The sequence below is a fragment of the Anser brachyrhynchus genome (assembly GCF_964034855.1).
Source record: "Anser brachyrhynchus genome assembly, chromosome: 2".
NCBI classification, from domain to species: Eukaryota; Metazoa; Chordata; class Aves; order Anseriformes; family Anatidae; genus Anser; species Anser brachyrhynchus.
In genome coordinates, this window is record NC_137695.1 from 141,273,713 (window position 1) to 141,294,949 (window position 21,237).

The window sequence follows — 21,237 nt, forward strand, 5'->3', positions numbered from 1 at the left end:
TTTTTTCAAAAATAAGGTATTTTCACATTATTATTTGCATCCATGTTTTATATGCATCTAGACATTTTTATATGTTCATTTTAAAATGACAGCTGCTGTTGAACTGTTTATGAAAAATAAAAATGGACTCATGGAAGTTTATTTTAAGGCTTAATACACCACCACACAAAACAATGGTATGGACTCAGTGATTCTTGCAGTTTTTCAGGTACAAATTTCCATATGAATTATAGGATAAAATTTCTGCTCTTAAGTGGAATGTGAATACTGCTTTCTTAGTGGACTTCGGTACTAATGTGCATATTTAAATGACAAAGTTCTGCTTATTCTAAATTATCTTGAATGATTGTAGTGTATGAAAAAAGATGGTTACATTCAGATATATCATTTAGAAGAGGGTTTCCATTCTCCTATGATGTGACCTAATTTCAAAAAAATTGAGACTGGGAGTTGTGCTCTCCTTGTTTTACATAGCAGATGTTAATGCCGTTATCTACTTAATTTGAAAGCTGCACTGAATTCCACTCTGTTTCTTCCTTTGAGTGTCATTGTTATATAAAAAACCACTATCAAGTGCAGCAAAGGTCATTTGAAGTTACACCCAAAATGCTGGCCTAATCTTATAAATAATAACTTGAAAAACAAAGAACAACAAAACAAACATATTAATGTGGATAGCTGTAATATTGCGATTCGGCAAGACTGTAGAATACAAAAGAACAACAGAAGCGATATTGTTGTCAGGAAAAAAAAATATATAAAAATACCACTGAAGACCCTATCAGTGGTGTTTTACATTCTCTCTTGGTGTACGCACTTTCTTTAAGTCAAACTGAATTGTGGTAAAATATCAGTGGACCATATTTTTGCATACTAATTTATTGTAGTGATTTCAAGATCAAGCCTGCTCAGTTTACAAGTTAAATCTGAAATACATTAATTCATTGAAAGTTTCAGAGGTTTAACTGTATTCCATGTCTGAAGTATCACCAGCCAAAGATTTTGGAACAGAACCAAGTTACAATATCATCGATGGAACAGAGATGGGATACAACATGGCTTGTCTCACTGCTGCATCATCCACAGTTATAAGGCATGTTAAAATAATTTCATCACTAGTCATTTGTCTTGATAGGTTTATGAGAAGATAAAAACTCTAAGCAGTACTGTCGCTGTTCTGATCACTATGCATAGTGGCTTTTATAAACTTCAAAAATCTGCATTGGTGTTACTTTAATTCTCAGCATTTTTAATCCTATAAAACTCAAAAAATTCTACTTACTAAGTTCTTCTTCTGGAAATGCACTGTATTGCAAAATGTATGAACGCTTCTTTTTTATATATTTGATTTTGACTATGCAAATTCACCTGCCCATCACATGAATCCTGAAGTCATACTTCTTTAGGCTGTGGTCTTGCCAACTATCAAAGCCATCTAGTATTGAGTTTGATCAGTATTAAAATAAAAGACCTGTAAGAAAAATATGGGATGCTAACTGAATTGGTATTGATAATTCAGTAGGTGGCATTCTTTCCTCTAACTGCTACAGATTCACTGGATCAGAATGCTAATGGACAGCTTTGCTTTCAGTTAAAAAAATTCTTAGGTACATGATTAGATGTAAATTCCCTACACTCGTGTTGCTCTAAACTCTTCTAAGCCAAAAAAAGTATTATAACTGTATGAACCATAAAAAAAATGTGACTGCCCAATAAGCATCTAAGAATATGTATCACAGTTTTAATTTGGAGAACTGATGAAAAACTCCTTCAACAACATGATCTTAAAGACGTTGGTTATTGGATGAACATCCAACTGGATACTGAAGTTATAATCTACATGTTAATATTTTGACAGATAATTACAAGTGACTATGCAATGTAGCTAATATTTACAAATATTGCAAAAGAAGTAAAGCATGTCAGCTCAGGGTTATCTGATATTATTTTTGGATTGTAGATAGAATTTACAGTGATGTAAGAGTTGAAGTAAAAATTCTGCTGTTAATTGTAATTATTTCTAATCCACAGAAATTGCATTAATTTTCCTATAGAATGATGTATTGGGATTTCATGGAATTATTTACACTGTAAAGTGAAAGTTGCATAAATGCCAGCTAAATTTAAATGGAGATGTAGCTTACATTAGGGTAAGAGGAGATCATCTGGTGTTTTAATGTACTTGGGTTATGTGGTGTATAAGGGTAAAGAAGCCAACTTGCTTTCTCTGAGCTAAATCCTGTATATCTCTGCAGGAAATAAAAAAATATTTCTTATTTCCCTTTGTCATAATATTACTCAATGCATTATTTTCCGTATAATGAGAAATCAAACCCCAACAATATTTTAGATCTGCAAACAATTTTTCCTGTACTTGTTCTTAGTTTTGGGTGCTTATAAGTAAACTGATGTGGAAAATACTTCCAAGAATATACATTTCATTAATAGAAATCCATCTGCACAAATTAAATAATGGGTACCTAAGTCATGCAGAGTTGAGGCTGCTCTTGAGAAAATCCCAAGAATTTGAAAAGTTTATAATGCATACTTGAAAGAACCTTACAGTAGGGGTCTTTAAAAAATGTGTTTGAGAGAATCTTTTCTAGGACCAGCAAACCATAGAATATCTTTACTGAATGGAAAATAACACAGCTCATCTTGGCTGCGCAATCAGTCCTGAATCCAGACATTTTGGCAATCATACAGTATGCAAACAAACATAAACTTTGTAAACATATGATTAGGAAGTACTCTTCTGCAGGATCCCATGTTTGGGATGGTCATAAGATCTTCAAACAAAGAATTAATGCATTTGTATATACAACCCCCTTAGTGACAGATTATGAAATTGTCACAAATAAACCCTCCAAAAAAGATCCATGTAGTGATGAAATACTATCCATAGTATTAGAAATATGCACCAACCCCATACTTAGCAAACAATCCAATATATCATTTTCAAATTGCACAATACTTAGTCTGTACAATAAATGCCTACTTCTCTGTCTTATTAATGAAAAAATATATATATATAGGAAAAATCCTAATTGTATTTTTGTATTTTCTCTGTGTTAGCACACTACTTTTGTCATGTTAAAGACCCAAAATAGAAAGTATACAGAAACAACCTTCAATCAGGAAAAGAGAAGTTTAGAGATTAAGTCTACATTTTTGAAGAAAGATTATAAAATTATATATTCATTTCAGTTTAAATGTTTCATTGTTTCTTAAATTTATTTTTGTTTTAAAGTAGGATTTAATTTCAGATTTGAATTAAATATAGTATTAGTACAAATTTATATGGTTGAAACAAAACCAGAACAAAATGCTTAAAATATAGGTCAAAGGAAGAATTTATTTTATGTGAAATTAACTTAAAATTTGCTGAAGTAAGAAAAATTTATTTCAATTTAACCCCAAATTAATTTTTAATTATCATTTGGTTATATCTGAAGCTGAAAAAAATCAGTTACTTGTACTGTTTTATAGAAATGGAACAAAAAATAAAGATGAAGGTTATTTTGTTAGGAGAATACTTCATCTTATTCTGAGAGAGAAGTTAAATAACACTTTACTAAATTCCTTTATTGTTTAAAACAAACTAATTAAACCAACTGCTTATGCTATGTATAAAATTACTTTTTTTTTTTTTTTTTTTTCTCACAGCGATGCAAAACGACAGATGTTCAGGTGAACCACACTCAAGGATTCATCTGAAACAAGTAATGAAATCTCTATTTTTTTCTTATATCACTCACTAGTGATGCAATTATTTAAAAAGAATTGTAGCAAGAAAAGAAACATCATGTCACCTGATAGCATGTACTGGTGTGTGGAATTTGGGAAGCGGAGAGCGTCTCAGTCTAGTCTTTATATGCTACTTGCTTAGCTAGGAAGCTTAGTGTACCAAGCACTTACTGCAATTACATTAAGAATTGTTACATTCTTGGCAAGTACCATTTAGAGCTCAGTAAACTGATGTTACTTACTTTGAGACAAAATGTATTTGGTGTCACTTAATTCGTATTCAGATATCTTGAGTAACAGTACTAGTGACAGGGGCCTGAAAGGAACATCCTGGGTCTTTTCAATTTGTTGTGTCAGAGATGATCTGGTTATACAACTCCTTTTATTTCAGCCTTTACTAGATTCATTGGATTAAGAAGGTATAGTATAAAAGTTCATCTTGTACCTTTTCAGAGCCAGTCACTGCTTCATTGTTAAGTAAATGCCCACAATACTCCCTCTCTTTCTCTCTCTTTCTCTCTCCTGTGGTTAAAATTTTGAGCGGAAGAAAATTTATATAAAGTCCAGTGTTCTTGGAAGCAGAAATGGTACGACATGCTCAAGAGAAAAACAGGATAGCGATGAGTTCATGTATGCACATCTACCCTGTTATATGGAAAACAAACGTTATTGCTCTTGTTTACCCAAGCTCTTAACCAGTTGATGAAATAGTATAGGCTAGTTCTGTTTGGTGGGTGAAGTTAATGACAGAGGTTTATTTGTTTTATTTTGCAGATTTTATTTTGCAGATTTTTTTTTTTTTTTTTTAATACTGGTCTATACATTTATTTTTTTATTTTTTAAATAAATTTTAAATCCTTGGGCACACAAAAGGAAAACAATTTCTGAGGTCTTTCAAGCCAACACTCTGCTCGAGATGCCTTTTGTCTTGACTTTCCCTTGTGATCACACTTCAGGTGATACATGTTTCTATAGGTGCCCTTCCCTCCTCCCTGCCTGCATGCTCCCAGCTGCAACTTCCCCACAGGCCTTGCTGCCCCTCGGGCTTGCAGCCCTCCACACTTGCATACCACACTTGCGCCTGATACATAACTCACCTGTTTCTTGCCATGCTTGTGACCTGTGGCTTTGACAGTCTGTTGTTCTTAAGAAGGGCTCAGGAGACCAACTCACCCAGCTTAATTAGTTTATTGATTAGTACTATAAAGTCCATAACCAATTAGCGAGTGTAAAGTTATTAGTGTCAAATTCTGCATTAGTCTGTTGCAGGGAAGTAGCCATGTAGCAGAACGAAACAAACACAACGTACAGCTCATCATACCCCTGCATATATTCCACCTGTTCACTGTAACATATGAGAAAAATCTCCCCTTGTATGCACTTCTCTCCCTATTTTCCCTTACATGGGGAGGAGGATACAGCCTTCTGATTTTTTTCTGTTTTGCTACTATTACAAAAGCAGTAAGTAACCCTGCCGGTGGAGGGGCTTCAGTACTTTTACTGTTAATAAAATATCTGCTATGGCATGGAGTGTAGCATGAATGCAAACCATTTAGTGCGTATAAGATATAGATTATCAAGACTTTGGATAAGTGGGCAATAGGTCCTATTCAATACCTTTCTCAATGAGATTTAGTTATATACATCACAAAAATAGGTTTGTTATAGTTGTACTGTGAAATTCATAGTTATGTACTATGGTGGGAAGCTAGTCATGATATCTTAGAAGTTGAAGGAGAAGTTGCAGAATACAGTTAGGACACAGTGATCAGTATCTACGCTCTGCTAGCAAGCAGATTGTTTTTTCCCATATACAGTGAAACAAACTCTGTGCCTTAATAGATATATCATTAATATATGTTTTGATCTGTTGAGTTTGCATTATTAGTCCCATATTCATGGGGATTGTTACTATGACTGCAATATTTGAAAGTACCAAGGTGTTGTGTGAATAAAGGGCTATATTACGTGGGAGGAGCCAACACAGCTGCTAACAAAACCCAACACAAGCAAGAAAACATTATCTGCACTGAAACATTTGGGACCAGCCATGACTGATTCTGGTCAGCACCTTTAAGATACATCCTTAGATATAGTCCTTAGTTTACCACAGTAGAGATTTCCTGTTCTTTTACAAGGAGCTAGCTTATTCCCTCTCTTTGTTATAGTTCTGCTATCAAGATTTTTGAGCATTAGCTTTTGTATGGGTTATGCTGTGACATGCATTTCAAGGAGATAATGTAGTTTCTTTTTATTACAATTTTGTAATTTTATTAGGATTTAATTATGAGTGTTTTGATAGTACTATCATATTTTACCACATACCTCGTTGTTAAGAGAGAAGCAAATGTACTGTGGCAAGATATTAGCAAGGACTTTGTTTTTGCCAAAGAAAAGAAAGATGGGGTATATGGTATTTGAAATGGTTTCAGCAACTTTATTTGAGCTGAAAACATACGTTGAAATTAGTTTGTTGAAAATAAGTTAATTACTAAGTTTCACTATAAATCTATTTCAAAGAAAAAAGGCAGTGTGATGTTTCATTACTGTAGCACTTCTTTCATGACTTCATTGATGCCTTGTTCTCATGTTGTGATCTGGAGTCTCAGGCTGAGACTCTCATTCCCAGCAATGCAGAAGTGCAGTTCATTTCTGAAGGTGTGTTGTAATGCTGCGCTAATGGTTCATTCTTTTTCATGGAGTGGATGTGCTCTGAAGGAGGGTATAAAAATAAGAACATAAGTGGCCTATGTTATTTCTCACATGGATTATTCAATGACATACAGAGAGCATGAAAAAGCTTGTACATTTTTTCGTCTCATTCCAGAAAAGGGGTTTGTATCCTGTGCAAAACTCCCAAGGAAGCATTAAACAGAGAAGGAAGAAATAAACTTTGACAAAGGAATAAATAGCAAAAAAAAAAAAAATGTGGAAATCAGATATTTGACCCTTTTCAAACAAAAGAAAACAGTTCGTCAGAACTGACACTCCTCTTCAGTCTTCTGTACGATTGCTGGTTGGAATGGAAATTTATTACAGAAGTGGAAGAACTGCTTTTTTTCTTCTTTTCTGAGGTCTTCCTAGAAATTTGCAGGTGATGAGAGAAACCTTCATTCTAATAAAGAATAGGCCAGCTTACTGATTGGAGAAAATTATATGAAGTTTTTTAATCAAAGTCTCTGTGGTCTGCTGTCTGATTTTCTAGGCCAGATGTCAAATGTTTTTCACTGATGTCGATGTTGAAGTAATCACTAAGCCAATTCCAAGAATGAGTAAGTGAGACTGTAATAACATTTCATTTCAGTATTACATAAGCTTTTTTTCCCAGCTATGAACAAAGTAACAGGACCCCTCTGATTCAATATAATTACACAAAGTATTACTTTGAAATTTGTGAGACAGTTTTATGTGTGGTCAATTGCTCTATACATATATATGGGAGGTTTCAGTACAAAATGCAAAAACACATTTACAAAGTTTTATATTTTTAAACATTTACATTTAATTTAAAACATAATTGCATTTTTAGTATTTAATCTATTTTATGAAGTTTATCTTTGCTACTACTGTATTAACCAGTAATTTGAAAAAGCAAGAATTTGCTAGAAAAAAAAGACTTTGGTTTGCAGTTTAAAAATGGGGAGAGGAAGCACTAGCTGCCTCAATGAATGATGTACCTCAGTGAGTGAATCTCAGATGATTATTGTGAGAGTTTGGCATCAGATAAAATATTACACAGTTTTTATGTAGAATATAATCAAAATTGCTTGTGGTCATGTAGAGAATTCATCTAGTAGAACTAACATGAACTCAAAGAAGCATATTTTCTATTGCTGTCTCAAGAGGAAAGTGGTGATCGAATGGACTGAATAGGTCTTTGTTTCACGGGTAAATACAGAACCAAGTAAATTTAATATAAAACTATGTGCAGCACACAGTATTCTTGCACTGTGGGTAAATTACATGTGAATACTAATACAAATGTATTCAAGTGGCAGACTCAGACCCTTCATAATCAGAAACTGCTAGAATGTTAACGTTGCCTCTTTCACCACTATTCAGATCTTTACTTAAGAGACGTTTTGATTAAATATCTTTTGCTTTACCTGCTACTTTTCTGGAAATCAGCTATACAAAATACAGAAATTTGTATTGGTCCCTCAGCCCTGGCCTTGCTTTTAGGCAGAATTATATATTTCTTCATTAGCTTCATTTAGCCCCATTTATGGGGCACAGTCCTGCAGTTTCATAACCAGTGATGACACATATTTTCACAGTGCTCTTCTGAAGAGAAGTATTATATGCTCACTGTGTAAATAGGGAATTCAGACACAGAAAGACTAACACAAACATGAGTTTTCTCATTTTCTGGTACCCATCCAGGACTGTTTTTCAACAATCTTCACCACAGAGCACACTTTGGTTGTTCAAAGCCCAGCTCACTCAGTTGTTACTTCCAATTTCAGGCTAGAATATATAAACAAGTTGGAAAAATACTTCTGTAGCACAAACCTTCTAAAAACTTAAAATCTTTCAGCTTACTCAGTCATAGTGATACCCAGGGACAATTCTCTATGCTACCACAATCCTGACTTAGTCCATCATGAATTTCAGAAGACAGTGAATGCAGAATTGAATGTGCAGTATATATAAGTAAATTTGGAAAGTTAACATTAATTCATAGACCCTTCTCAAACAAGATATTTTGTAACAGACTTTTATTATAAAATTTTATAAATTGTCCCACACACTGGATAGCTTTGTGACTAAGCTGAGGAGTTCTAAGGTTCAGTGATACTTTCCTCATTTCTCAATGAACAACATTTTCATGTGCTTACTGACCTACACTGTAAGGACCAAAATATCTGTAGTAATTGATACAGTCTACTTCCAGTTTGACAATGTAAAGCTGAATTAAATTTAAAACCTGGAAAGACATTACTACGATTACTACATAAAACAACAGTTTCCCAGAACTGCTTCGTGCACATTGTTGGTACATGGATGTCATATCTGCTTGTTTACAGCTTAGGCCCTAAATGAAAATTACAATTATTAATATCAGTCTTTCAGGCAGAAACAAATAGGAAAATGAATATCACAAATACTAAGATTGTTGAGGACACTAGGGAATCAAACTCCAGAAGAAATCCAACATAGTTATGTATATAAGTACCTTCTAGAGGCTGCATGTGTTTCCATTTATGTGCATTTCCTGACGAATAAACTGATCCCATTAAGGTTAAATCAAATGACATTATGTCTAGCAATACAATTGTCTGTCAATACAAGGACAAGCACTCTAAACCAAAAACTCTTGAAAATCCTATCCAATAAATAATGAATAATTTGCTGGGAAACTATTCTCTCTTCATCTGTTCATTGAAAATAGCTTAATTTTCCTTAAATCTGTCTGTGTTTGAAATTGCTTGCTCAAATGTTTTGTGAATTTTTGGTTTTCCACCATTTCTTATTTAGTTACTGTAGGTCACTGGAGACTCATATAATTGTTTCTTACTCTCTGGTTGGATGTGTGAAGTTGTAGATACAGAGCTTCTGATGTGAAAGCTCCTGGAAAATAAATACCTGCAATTGTTGAGAATGCAACCTTAAAATATGTTTTATGAGATGTTCATGGTAATAAAAAGAAACTTCAAGAAAGTATACGGGAAGAAAAACCCAGGCATGAAAACATCCCCAAATCATTTTTTATTTTGTGTAATTATTTACTGGAACAGTATTTGCTGTAGTGGGCTAGAACTTACACAAACAATATTTTGCCTTACTCTTTGGGGAACCAGAGAAATAACATAAGTAAATCCTTCCATGGATGTATTTTTGTTAAAATATTACTACTTCAATACTTTGAAGATGGGAATTGGTTAAAACCTGATTATTATGACACAATCAACCATGTCAAAGCATACCCAGGTGAAGGCAGGCTGAACATGTAAAACAGCACCTATAAAAAGGCAGAGACATTTATTTAACATATCCAACATATGGTTTCAAAGTCATGCACATACTTTTGGAAGAATAAAACTTTTGACTGACTATTGATAAGAAAGATGGTAAATATTGTTCTGAACATATCCTTAATGAGGATAGTTTATTATCCTTCCCATAGTCAGAAGAATAAAACCACTACTGGGAGATCACTGAAAGGAGGAGGGTAACAGGACAGATAGCTCACTCTCTGCATGCTGGCCCTGACCACTTCATTCAATCCTTTCATTGTGTTTCACGGAATGTTCCATTCAATCCTTTGCTTTCTCTGTTCTCTGCAGCAAGAGAAAAAGTAGGGCTTTGGCTTTTCTGAGTATTGGTAATGGCAACTTCCCAAATGAGGTTGCGTAGCTTCCTAGCTTTCTGTGAGTGGTGAAAGAGCATGAATTTAATGACTCTGTACTGTTGGAAGATGGAGAAGGTGAAAACTCGGTGCAGGAAGATGAGACTGAAGAGAAGTGGTTTTCATTGGGAAAGCATGGTTGACTGCTACCAGCAGGATTTGGGTTAGCTAATCCAAATCCAACCTACTGGCTAGCAAAGCTAGAGTGCCTTGATCATAGAAAATAATGTCAGGATTTCAGCAATTAAGGATTTTTTTTTCCTAATTTGTGTTCTCTCTTTGACAAATTAATTTTTCAAAAACACGTTCTCATAATCATATGTACCAGAGAAGAAGGGAATTTCTTGCTGAGCACCTCTCTCCCAGCAGTTAAGCAAAAGTGACTGTCTACCTCCTCAGCTGTGTAAGGCCAGCAGTTCAACTCTGATGTAGAGTAGAAAATCAAATTCCTCCTGGATCCCAGGAAAATTCTTGAATCGCTGGTCCATTGTCTGTTCTGGAATGGATGATGAAATGTTGTCCGGCTTTTCTTTTTGAGGGTGCTTGGATGTTTAAATATCCAATATTCCTTGGATATTTAAACAGGAATGTTTCTAAATATCAAGGGTTCTGTGGATGGGAAAACTGTTCTGCCCAACTCTTGCCAGAATGTGGGAGGGAAAAAGGAATCTGTTTAAATAAAAGTCATGTTTTTGAGAGATAGAACAAGGGGGTTGATCACAATGAGATAAAAAAGCAGGAGGGCAGTGAAAAAGAGTTTGAACAAAACAGGAAAATATCTTCTTGTAGCATTTTATTGAAACTGAGCTTAGGGGATGAGGTCAAAATGGAAAATATACACTCACTAATGTATATTCTGAATGTATATTCTATATATTAGAAGCTCATCAATGTGATTTGCAGACAGAGCAACAAGCAAAAAGTGGACCAAAGGTGAAATTACATCATGCACCAACAGAAATTTGCATATGTTATCATTTTGAAAGGAAAGAGCTATCAAGTCCTTGCTAATGGAATAAGGTGGATCAAAGGAGGTACCAGCTTTTGGTAAGAGCTCCTGGGACCTGTTTAGGAACAATCTTTGCACTGTGGGTTAAGAAATGACGTCTACCTGCTGGACTGACCCATACATTGAATTGGAGCTTTGATGTTTCCTTTTATTTGGCCCAATGACATTACTGATGCATCTTCCCCAGGGGTGCATTTTCTGAAGTGAATGACTCCTCCCCAGCTTCTGAAACACAGACCTTCCCAATGCCAGCAATGAGGTTATGACTTACTGAAAGAGTCACCTTCTGGACAACTCACTTTTCCTGGGACTGCCACAAAGCCATGCTACCCATCAACCTTCAGGCCATTAGGGGTGACTTTTTTAACCATGACTATACCATATGCACAGCTGTCAGATGTTTACTGTTGTGAGCTCTATATGTGTCACCATGTTACAGAGGGCTCATCTCACAGAGCACGTATCCCATCAAAACCAAACATTTACTTAAACTGGCTGCAAAACTCATTTTAGACAGTCTTTTCATCCATCAGAGTGGTATTGTGTACTTTGCATTTAGCAAGAGACATGCCATTGTGATTTTTTTGAACGTGTTATGGAGGGTAGACTAGCAGTGCAATCCTGATCATGGTCCCACCTTTTCCTCAGTCTGAGTAATCAAAGCAATTCCACTAATCCTTTCACAGAGATGAGAGCGGCTTAGCTGTGTTCATCACAATGGGTTGCTGTTTTTCAACTGTAGCTTTTTTCATAAAATGGTCTCAGGCAAGAGGATACTTTGGGAGCACAGCCTTGAAAATTTGGGACACCAGTGAATTTGATATCTCTGCACTGTCCAGTGACATGGTTTCATTAACAGCTGAACCTTTGGTCTTAACCAAGAACCACTTAGATTCTGCAGGTAGCTCATGCACTTGAATTTGGTGCTCCATGCTTTGAGGCTGACTGATTTAGGATTTGGATTTTGTTCTGGGATTTTCCATGAGTGTTTGAAAAGATAGACGAAAACCGCAGACATGATCTTACTTATAGGAACGTTATAGGGCAGATATTATGCTTAAGTAATATCTTCTTGAATCCTAGGATAAAGAATAGTTAGACAGCCAACATCAATGGAATATTTTACATTAAATGCTTAGTTGATAGCTCTGAAACTATCAGTATGTTGAAAATTAGATAGTTACTCCTTCAAACCAGCAAATATTGTGCAATCAATACACTGTGGAAGAGAAGGATCTCTTTGTGGTTTTTAGACTGTTCAAACATTAGTTTGAAAACTGGCTTGACCTGTATTTGAGAGTTGAATGGTGCAGCAGAATTCATTTTCTGCCGATAAACTCTCTTAATCATGGTACAGGACATGTTCAAGTATTGATAACAAATGCAAGCACCAAATGATGGTTTTCATAAAAAGAAAGAGAGCAGGAAAAACAGCCCTGCATCCAATTGCTCCTAACTTTCAGCTAAGCGGGCAAAAGAGTGAAGATGGCTTCACTCCAAAATTATCACAGAAGAGACCACACAGATGGGGAGATAATTTTTTTTTTTTTGGTAAGCCCCTAACAATGCACGCCATTTTACTCCAAAGTGCTGGGATTCAGAGGTAAGCCACCTGTGTTCTCATGACGTCATTGAAATAAAGGCCAGGGGCTGATTAGTTGATGCGTGCTCTTTTATTATCATATATCAGGTGTCACCTGCAATTTCATGTCTCAGGCAGTATGAGAGAATCCATCTGTCATCTACTGGTGAATCTCAGTGAAATTTCTTTTCTTTTGAAACTGAGACTATTAGACTGGTGAAGCAGATATAAGACAGTCCAGATGTTAAAAACTGATTCAAAAATCCTTAAGGAATAAAAAAGAGAAGGATTTTTTTAGAAATAATCAGATTTTAAGATTTTAGTACTGGCACATTTACTTTCATGAAACATAGGGCCTGTATTTCATTAAAGTTGTTACAACTAAACAAAAGTTATATCTGAATGTATTCTGCACATCGCATAAGTTAATTCAAGAGTCTAAATCATTTGTAACCCTTTTAGCATTAATAGCTGCATGTGCTAATGTAAAATTGGCAAGTGAAGATAAAAAAGCTCACTTAACATAGCATGCTTTTAAATTCCATCTTTGTTGGAAGACTTCACATTGTCCCCACTGGAATCCCAGTACAACTTTGTGGATACAGCTGGCTCCTAGCTGCAGTGTCTGACCTATCCCAGGAGCCACTACATTTCTCACCACCTCCTTTGTAGCATGCCCAGGAAAACAGAAGGAAAGTGTGCCTTATCTGTGCAATCTCATGCTATGAAAGTGAGGGAGAAATTATGCTCAGCTCTTCTCCTGCTTCAGAACATTTCCAAGGGTTAGTCAAGTGTGTCCCAGGCTGATGAGGGGCTCTTTCTGCCACGTTTTATCCTATCATGTAGTGGCAGGAGTAATGTTAAGAGAAGTAATAATAATTCATACTCTATGAATGATTTCAGCATGATACTTCTTGATTGGACAATAGTTGATGTAAATTAGAATAAACATAGTAGATTTATTGTTGTGCTACTTATATTTATCACGGTATATTGGACCAGGATGTTTCCTGGTACTATTATGACTTATTGTTATAAATCACAACAATCAAAAGCTGTTTGGAAACTTTATGATATTATGCAAGATGCTGACTTGCTTATGCTGACTGACTAACAGAAAGAAGGAAAATAATGTTGGCATCTCTGGCTGCAATAAGGTTGTTTAGTTGTTTTTTTTTTTTGTTTGTTTGTTTTTTAACTATCTATACATGCACAGAGTAATAGAAGACAGAATTAGCTCAAAATTTAAAATGAATCAGGGTTCAAACCTCCCATTCACATTTATGGCTTGGTTTGGTCATGCCTTAAGAGACAAAAAGGGAAAACTGAGGATGAGCTAATTAATGTATTATCCAGCTTCTGCAACCAGAAGAAAAATCAGTCTGAAACTGTTACACTAAACACAAAAAGAAACAATAAATAAAAAAGGAGTCATATTTTCCCACTATTCATTTTCCATTTTTTCTTGTATCGACTTTTCCTGTCTAAATTCTAATGTAATTGTGTGCATTGTGTGTATTGTGTACATTTGTCTACCTGACAAATATTTTCAGCCTGGCACCTCACTGTCTTTATGAGCTGTAACCAGCCAATGTGCCAGCCCAATCCATATACCAAAAGGGTACACAGCACCACAGGTTGTAGCATTTATCCTAGTTCCTTCAGAGGAAGTGCTACTTACAACATGGACTTTTTATTCAATCAAACAAGTAAAGAGTCCCTCCTAATACCCTAGGCAGGTAGCTTGTCTATTTAGTCATTCAAACCCTTCACCAATGGATTGGGAAGAAGCTTGGGTTACTTCACAAGATCTCTGTCTGTACAGTCAAAATCACCTCTTAGAAGTTAGAGCAAATCAATAAAAATAATAGTAGTAAAGCATTATCCAATAGTTCTGAATGGATTCAAACAAGAAATTTTTTAGTATTAGCATGTTATCAGTAGATGGTTATTGTATAGAGCCTATTGCCTGTATCAGAGAAAAAAATGTTAAACACGATGCCTGTTTAAATGTAAGTCTGGTAGATTGCAAACTAGTAGCTGTCTTTCATAGTCAGCAATCTGATGGGGAGCACAGTAAAGGACACATTATTATTAACATATTCTTAAGATTAAGACACCTCTATGTTATTAAGATACCACTAAGACAATCTATTACTATTGGATAAAATATGACAATTCTAACATGAAATTTGCAGAGAGAAGTCATGTCTCACCAACCTGTAGTTCATTAATACAGTCAGTGAACAAGTATATACAAGTGTACAAATTCACTTACCATGGGGAACTCCACAAAATTTTTAAAAGAATCTTTCAACAAAGGATTTTAAAAATCTAAGTTCTCACAGGTTCCAAGGTACGAAAAGAGTAGCAGAAATTGATGGTTAATTTTTACAATACAGAGTTAACAAAGGAGTTCCACAAGGACCTGTGCAGAGACTTTGTTACTTAACGCATTTATTAATGAAGTGGAAAAGAGTTTTGTATTGAATGGGTGGTATAAAACCATTCAGTTTCATTACAAGAAAACTGACTGAGAGGACTTGTAACAAATGTCACAACTGTGACTCGGAAATAAAATGGCAGTTGAGATTCATCCTGACAAACACAAGTTATGTAAATGACTCTGACTATATCTAGGAGGTGATAGGCTATAAACTAGCCATTATCATTCAAGAAAGAGAAATTGGAGTTATAATAATTATATGAAAACATCAATCAAAAAAGGAAATAAATGCTAAATATTATTAGGAAGGAAATAAAGAGTAAAGAAGAAAATACCATACCACTGCATAAACACATAGCACTCTTACACCTTAAAATGTGCATGCACTTCTAGTAGTTCAATTTGAAAACGATATAGTAGAGCCAGAAAAAGTAGAGAGAAGGGGAAAAAAAATAGGACGCAGCTTTTTATGAGAAAAGACTATATAGAAAATGACTTTTCAGCTTGGAAAAGGAACAATTGCAAGGAAAAAAATTAATGTCCATAAAATCATGAAAAGCTTGCAGAAAGTGAATAGGGAATGCTTATTCACAATTTGTGTAGCACAAGAACCCTTATCAATTTAAATTCAGGCAAATTTTTGTGCAGAAGGATGTTCTTCACACAGCTGTGAGTGAGACCAGGATGTTGTGAAAGTCCAATGTATTGGAGCATTAAAAAAAAAAAAAAAAAAAAAAAAGTAGTCAGTCACATTTGTGGAAGAGAATGTTCTCCCAAAATTATTAATCATTAGGGAAAGAGATTCAACTTCCAACTTGGAAAGACTTTAAGCCTACTTATAGCCTTCTATAATGATGGATGCAGAAGGTCATAGTAAGGTAAAGTTTGCCTTGACTACCTTTTAAAGTATCTGCTACCAACAATGATAATCAAACCAATATTGTGCGAGATGCCTTTTTCTTCTAAGGAAAATATTGCTTCTGTTGTGAACTTCTAAGGCTTTAGTGTTCTATTAAAATACTAGGTAATCAAGTTTGTGAAAAAGAAATCAAAATGTGGATACTATGAATTTGTTTAAAACCAGTGGATTTGCATGTCTGCAATTTAATTGTCTTCATGGCTATGAATCTTGATTCTCTCCAGTTCTGACCTTACCAATGCCACTTTTACACATGGGCATTTTAAACAGCTTTTTTTTTTCCTTCCTTTGTCTTGCTTAGAGTTAGTGTGACAGAGACCAGCTTGAACTCCCTGATGAGTAGAAAAGTCAATGGGAGAAGTAATCTGGATGTGGTCTTCCTTTCAGCTGTGTATCTAACAAGGCAAACGCAATTGAGTCTTTCCTCTTGGCAATGGGCTAGAGACAGATGTAGCAGAGCCCAGTCCCTCTGTCTAACAGCATCAGGCCTTATCAATGGGAAACCAGTCTGGATCCAACCTCTTAGACTAGACAAGCAAAACAGAAGCATCCACAAATGTGCTCAGCTGTGGGAGTTAACATCTTGGCAATGCAGTGAAGGATATTGTTTTCAAGGACATATTCAAGTTGATAGTATTAAGGTACCTATGATAGCATTCGGTTTAAGGGGACCTGTCTTTATCAAGCACTAAGTTAAAAAGCCAGGTCAGGAAGTCAGCCTTTGTCTCAGGCATTCCCAGTTGATTGTGCTACCCTCAGCAGGTCACTTCACTTTATTGTTTTTCCACTGCGCCCTTTGACTGGGGACCCCTCTCTGCCTTTGGGGATCCTTTCAAAATGCTATAAGCGTCAGAGTATAAAGTTCATTTGTTCATATTTTTATTCACCTGTAATCTCAGAATTAAGCAACCTGGAAAAGGAGATATTGATAGTGTCTTCCTGAGTTTAGAGAAAAATACAGATAATAATGGCTCTCTGTAAAAGCAAATAGGTGTTGCCTACCCTAATGAAGTCCTTCTGTTTCATAATAAATAGGTAAAACTGTTTGACAAGATATTTTTTTCTTACTAAGTCTGATAGCAAGAGAAACTTTAAAAACTTTGTTGATCATAAATGCAAATTCTTATCCATCCCCGCTTTTTTAATTAACTTTTTAATTTTCAAACACAAAGATAATGTTGATGATGACTGGTAAGCTTGGGCTGAGAGATGTACTGATCTAGTGCTGTTCTTTGGAAATATGCAGAGAAATGAATCTCAGGGAACAAATGAAATGATAATGGGATTTCAGTTCATCAGGGTTCAATTCTACAAAATAAATGTTCGGTTTCACAGATTGTTTCTTAAAGGTCTTCTTCTGTAACACAGAATTATTCAAGATTCAAATGACAGTTAAAATTATTATCTTTTTTTTTTTTTTTCATATTATCATTGTCTCATGCCCAGAAAGGCGCCATCAGAATCAGAACCTCACTGTGCTCGTCATCAGGAGTGAGGGGAAAGAATATTCACCCTTTGTGACTTCACACAGCTGCTTTAAACCTATAAATTGCCTTCTGAAGGCTCCTAACTTTCTCCAATAACTGTATAAGGAAAATTGGAATCCTAAATATAGGTGCCTGTAATGTTAGTTAAATGGTTGCAGTGACCTAAAGCGACTATGTTAGTATTTGAACCCATTCTGTATACAGTGATTTGTTCCTTGCTGGAGGAGCTTAAAAGCTGATAAAGCAAAGGTGATGTAATTTTTTTATTTGATATGGGGTGTTTGGACAGAGAAAGTAAGACATGCCTTAAGATTCAGCAAGCCATCATCTGGCAGTGTCTGTATATATTTTTTTTAGAGCTGCAGATTGAGAGCACCATAACCTGAAACACAGGAAAACAACAGTCCACAATGTAGGACTTCTACTTATTGCATGTATTTACACTTTAAATGGTAAAATCCACATCCTTATCTCCTCCATTCCATTTCCATCTACTACTGTTAAACAGATGATTTCTTTGATTTCTTACTGATGTCCAAACATGCTGACCCTGAAGATGGGTTTAAAAAGAAATTAATAGAATTATAAAGTCATAGAACGGTTTGGGTTGGAAGGAACTTTAAAGATCATCTAGTTCCAACACTCCTGCCATGGGCAGGGACATCACCCACCAGACCAGGTTGCTCAAAGCCCCATCCAAGCTGGCCTTGAACACTTCCAGGGATGGGGCATTTACAGCTTTTCTGGGCAACCTGTGCCAGTGCCCCACTACCCTCAGAGCAAAGAATTTCTTCGTTATATTGAATCTAAATCTACCCTCTTTTAGTTTAAAGCCATTACTCCTTGTCTTGTCACCACACTCCCTGACAAAGAGTCCCTCCCCAGCTTCCTGTAGCCCCCTTTAGGTACTGGAAGGCCACTGTAAGGTCTCCCTGGAGCCTTCTCCAGGTTGAACAACCCCACCTCCCTTAGCCTGTCTTCATAGGAGAGGTGCTCCAGCCCTTTGATCATCTTTGTGGCCCCCCTCTGGACTCACCTAACAGGTCCATGTCCTTCTTGTGCTGGGGGACCCAGAGCTGAACACAGCACTCCAGGTGGGGTCTCACGAGATCAGAGTGGAGGGGGAGAATCACCTTCCTCACCCTACTGGCCATGCTTCTTTTGATGAAGCCCAGGATACAGTTGTCTTTCTGGGCTGAAAGCACACATTGACAGCCAAAGTTGAATTTCTCATCAGCCAACACCCACAGGTCCTTCTCCTTGCGGCTACTCCCAATTCATTCTCCACCCAGCCTGTATTTGTTCTTGGGATTGCCCCTACCCAGGTGCAGGACCTTGCACTTGGCCTTGTTGAACTCCATGAGGTTTGCACAGGTCCACCCCTCAAGCCTGTCTAGGTCCTTCTGGATGGCATCCTTTCCCTCCATCGTGTCAACTGCACCACACAGCTTGGTGTCAGCAGTAAATTTGCTGAGGGTGCACTCAATCCCACTATCCATGTCACCAATAAAGATGTGAAAGAGCACCAGTCCCAACACCAACCCTTGAGAAACACCACTCGTCACTGGTCTCCACTTGGATGAAAAACTTATTGAGTGTGACCGTCCAGCCAATTCCTTACCCCTTGTTGAGTGGTCCATACATCAAATCTATGTCCCTCCAATTTAGAGACGAGAATATCATGCAGGACACTGTCAAATGCTTTGCGCAAGTCCAGGTAGATGATGCCAGTTGCTCTACCCCTATCCACCAATGCTGTAACTCCATTGTAGAAGGCCACCAGATTTGTCAGGCATGATGTGCCCTTAGTGAAGCCATGTTGGCAGTCACCAATCACCTCCTTATTTTCCATGTGCCTTAGCATAGTTTCCAGGAGGATCTGCTCCATGATCTTGCCAGGCACAGAGATGAGACTGACTGGTCTGTAGTTCCCTAGGTCTTCCTTTTCTTCCTTTTTAAAAATGAGGGCTTTGTTTCCCCTCTGGAAATTTGTCATGTTGAATTAGACATTTCTCCAGTAATTTTGGAGAAATGATCTCAGAGGTGTGGAGAAAGTTTCTGGCTGCACTGTAAGGGAGGTGGTTGGGGCAGGATCCTAGAGGTCATGGTGAGGAGTCTTTCACTGGTACCAACAACAGAGAAATCTGCAGACTGAAATGGTGGTGCCTGGTGTGTGTGGCAAAGCTACAAAGGATAAGGCTAATCTACAAGGGAAGAACTGTAAGTCCAATACTGATGTGGTCAAACAAAGGGATCTAGTAAAAGAAATCAGAATAATGACAAAGGCAAGTGAAGCAGCAGAATTCTGAACTGACTTGTCATGAGTAACTCACAAGGGAGAGGACAAAATAGAAATGACAGAAGACTTACATGGATGAATATTTACTATGGGTTTGACTGATGATTTCAGGGAGTAAGTTATGTAAGACTAATCAAACACTATTTTTCATCAAGAAAAATCAGTAGGTGTATATGGTCAAATTCCCATGAAACACAAGTGAATTCTAATGTGTTTACACAGACTGTAGGCTGCCAAAGGACTATGAAAGGATCTGACTGCACAATTTGTCCCATGAAAATGCAGTACTTTGTGTCTTGTTAGTCCTTCTCTTCCTAACTGATAAAATGGCAGCAAAGATCAAAAAAAAAAAAAAAAAAAAAAAAGAAACATATCCCTAAGATAAGATTACTGATTACCTTTGTGTGTGTGTGTGTGTGTGTGTGTGAATGCAACATTATATTAAGGAAGAAAATCTGGGAAGACACCTGAGCACATCCCATAAAAGTTTGCTTGGAACAGTCTTTTGGACACAGCACACTGAGTACACATGAGTGCTGAGTGATTGACCCTCCGGTGCATGTTGTCAAGGCTTAAATTGCTGCAGGTAACAAGGGTCCTCTGTACACCAGACTAACTCATGGAGGCTCCCTTGCAAAAGCATCCTGTTATTGATAAGCAAAATATCACAGTAAGTTAGTGTGTAAAGGAACCGTAAAAAGTAGTCAATTAAGTTAACCCATTTAACATTCAAAGTTAAATTTAATTGTACAGAACTGTTGATTTTCTATTTGTTCTTCCATCGTTGTGCACCAACCACACCCTTTATTTTGAGATAAAATAAAATCAGAGGAAAAGAATAAACAGAAAATATTTTTGCTTGAGCAAATTTCTGCCTAGCAGAAGACAGCACAATGGGTTATTGTGTGTATACTTGCACTAGGCCATCAATCAATAATACAGAGGCTCAAAGAATCATAATTAAATTTAACCATATTTTAGACTTGATATACTTTCATCTACAGAAACAAAAGACCAGGATGACTATGGCTAAGCATTACCCATCTCAGTGACATGTGGCCTCCACCAAGCCTGACAATCCAGAACGACTGTGCTGCTTGTGATCCTTGTTCACACAGAGAAAAGAGAAGAAAGAGGAGACTCGAGGAGACTCGAGGAGAGGAGAGGAGACTCGAGGAGAGGAGACTCGAGGAGAGGAGAGGAGACTCGAGGAGAGGAGAGGAGACTCGAGGAGAGGAGACTCGAGGAGAGGAGAGGAGACTCGAGGAGAGGAGACTCGAGGAGAGGAGGCTCGAGGAGACTCGAGGAGAGGAGACTCGAGGAGAGGAGACTCGAGGAGAGGAGACTCGAGGAGAGGAGAGGAGAGGAGAGGAGAGGAGAGGAGAGGAGAGGAGAGGAG

At 36.6% G+C, this 21,237-nt stretch overlaps 1 long non-coding RNA gene across 1 annotated transcript in view; it reads left to right on the forward strand.

Annotated features, from left to right (window-relative positions):
* The window catches only part of LOC308189434, a 91,178-nt gene that overhangs the window by 39,957 nt on the left and 29,984 nt on the right, over positions 1–21,237 (forward strand). Inside the window, exon 2 of the long non-coding RNA XR_013946368.1 lies at positions 3,667–3,722. This is a non-coding gene — a long non-coding RNA (uncharacterized lncRNA). The remainder of the gene's footprint in view (positions 1–3,666; positions 3,723–21,237) is intronic.